Below are 3,116 nucleotides of genomic sequence, written 5' to 3'. Positions count from 1 at the left end.
AAATGCATTAGCATTTCTACGGAACAAGTCGCCACATGTTCCAACCCCCAACCTGGATGGCCAGGAGACTGTGTTCGTCAGACCTCTAACCATTGACCAACCTGGTATGAGAGACTCTGTGAGTGTCGCGGGACACTCTCCAGTATAGCTCAATGGATCGCTGAGGTGCGCAAACCGTGACACCACGGTAAGGTCCAGTCTCTTCGTGACGGAAACGGTTTTCAGAGACCGGAGGTTACTAAATACTGTCCTTGCCTACATAGTTAGGGAATTGGCTTCGTCTTTCGCCAGAATGCTGGGAGTAAGTTGCCCAGATAAACGAACTTATTTACTACGTCGATCGATTCACCAGCAACAATGAGGTTTAGGTTTGATCCCCAATCTTGAAGCAGTACTGTAAAATCTACAGGTGTCGAACGCATATCGAACTGTGCAGTGTTGCGCACTCGAATGATTGTGCCTGAAATAGAGAACGAGGATTGCCGAATGATTGGCTTTAATCTTCTAACAATATCAGTACATCAACTAAAACATTAGGAAACGCAATAAGTTTAACGAATAGCGAGTAAAAAGTTAAGCACAATGTCAGTATATAACATACTTCCTCGCCGGAGGGATTATTATCAGGAGGATGTAGATTAGGCTTCGCGGTTTCGAAGATTATATGGCCAAACACGTTGTTGATCTGTGATGTGCTGTAGGACATTCTCTGGAACTTCACTGGGTTGTTCTGGTGGTGCCGTTTCGCCTCCCGGAGGATCAAGCGAGTGTGACTGAGTCTCGTCTGGAGGAGCCACTACACCTTCGATTGATTCAGTTAAATGGACATCTCATATATTTTGTGCTTTGGGTGCCAGTTGTCTAAGAGAAACAGTTTCTTCGTTTCCGTCCGGGAAACGAACGCACGCGTACTGCGGGTTGCAGTTAACAAGTTCCACCTCTTCCACTAACGGCTGTCTAGGCTTGGGCAACCTGGCAGTATCCCAGCCCTCGTGCTTCCTTCGGGTGGCATGGCAGCTAGGCACCGGAAAGGCGCTACAGCTGAACGCTTCCACTAACGGATCCTATTTGGAGGAACATGGTATCCTTTCTAACAGAACGGGGCCTGGATTCGATAACCAAGTCGGAAGAGAGGTCCCGTACGTTGACTTCCGGTGGAAGTTAAAAAATCTTTCGCGTGTTGTTGTGTTAGTAGCGGTACACAATAAGGAGAGAACAGAGTGCAAAGCATCTAGGAGCACACATTCCCACTCAGTAATGTCCCGTTGTTGGGTCTTCAACGCCAGAGTGATGGACTTCCAAAGAGTACCGTTAAGCCGTTCGACTTGTCCGTTACCGCGTGGATTGTATGGGGTAGTTCGACTGGTTGCCACACCCCTGTCGTGAAGAAACGTTTGTACCTCGCCTGACATGAAAGCTCCACCACGATCAGAATTGACGTATGAGTGCATTCCGAATGAAGAGAACAACTGATTAAAACACTCCGCTGGTGGTCACCGGAAAGTGGCCCATGACGTCAACGGACCACAACTCGCCGAATTCTGAGAGAAAAATATGTTCCATGGGATGGGTTGCCCCTGTCGTGTCCCCTTTCATCAGTTGGCACCGCTTACATGATACCACATAATCCATCACCTCACTTCTCATCTCGGACCAGTAGGTCCTCTGCCAAAGTAAGTCGTACGTCTTGGTGCACCCTGTGTGTGCCATCTCGTGGCATTCGGCGATAAGCTTCCGTCTCAAGACGCGAATTATCACGGACAGCACAACATGCAAATCGGTGGCGTTCCAGGAAATCGTGCCAGCTTCATTCAGGCTCAGCCGATCAAAATGACTCTAGAACGTTTCCAGTTCCTTGTCTCGCTCTCCGTTTTCCCTACTCCTTCCAGCCAACCTTCAACGTTCAGCTGTAGCACCCTTCCGGTGCCTAGCTGCCATGCCACCCGAAGCGCGAGGGCTGAGATACTTCCAGGTTGCCCAAGCCTAGACAGGGGAAGCCGAGAGGCAGAGGTTGGTTTCGAAATACGGACTTCCGCTCAGTAAATTCGCGCTCTAACCACTGAATCATCGCGCCTCACTGAGCGTAAACAGACTGACGCTGATATCTCCCTTTCCTGTTAAGTACTCGCATGCCTCATCAGTATTATCCGTGGTTACACTAGTAGCGATGTGATCCATTTGCGTTCCTTACTCGTGTTGATGACGGGAAATATCAAGTGGATACTCGGAGTTCGGGAATGACGATGATCGAACATAACTTAGGAAACCTGTCTTAATTGCCTGCCTATAAGAAACGACATCTCCCTCCCATGCATCAGTCTTCTTCCTAAAGAACACACTGAAATTCGCTGTGTCCAGTCCGTATCGAAGTCCTCATTTTAGACTTTCGAACAAATGATGAATGAGATAATGCATCTGTATTATTAGCAATGTATTTCGCACATATAGATCTCAAAGCCATAACATTTAGATTGCAAGAAAAATCAATAAAGTTAATTGTCTCCTTAGATGCATATCTTCGGACGACGGTAATGTCAAGGAAGTGCTAGCTTGGATTGTGGGAAACTTTGAGTTCCAGCGGCTCAGCCACATGGATATGACTACTTGAGATTGAATTGTTGGTAAATGGCGATTGGTAAAAAAAATTGGTGCTCGAAATTCGGCTACTGTTCGTGAAAATTAAACCGAAACCGCATGTCTCTTTGCTGATGCATTAGACATTTATTGATAAACATTGGATTTTGCAGTGTTGAAGTGCAACGATACGGCAACTCCATTTGATTTTGAGGTAGTTCAGGGGCTAATTCGCTAACTGTTCACCGGTTGACGCATGATTCAAACCAAGCTCCGATTTTCCATTGCTTATGTCTCCCTTAAGTTTCACGGCGGCTATGCTTCCGCAGCTGAACTATTTGGTCTAACTTGGACTCAAGCAATGTGATGACATTTACTCGCAGTTGAGCTGAACCGAGAATTTCATCTTATTGCTTGGTAAAATTATATATTACTGCTGCATTCCTTTTTCAGAGTTCCAGAGGGCCGGAATCCATCAATGTATCCATTGCTCCGATTCCTGGCCATAATTTGTTATTACTCAGAGTGACATCGACCGCATT

This window comes from Opisthorchis viverrini, assembly GCF_000715545.1.
Source record: "Opisthorchis viverrini unplaced genomic scaffold opera_v5_199, whole genome shotgun sequence".
Lineage (NCBI taxonomy): Eukaryota > Metazoa > Platyhelminthes > Trematoda > Opisthorchiida > Opisthorchiidae > Opisthorchis > Opisthorchis viverrini.
Note: the sequence above shows the minus strand (reverse complement) of the source record.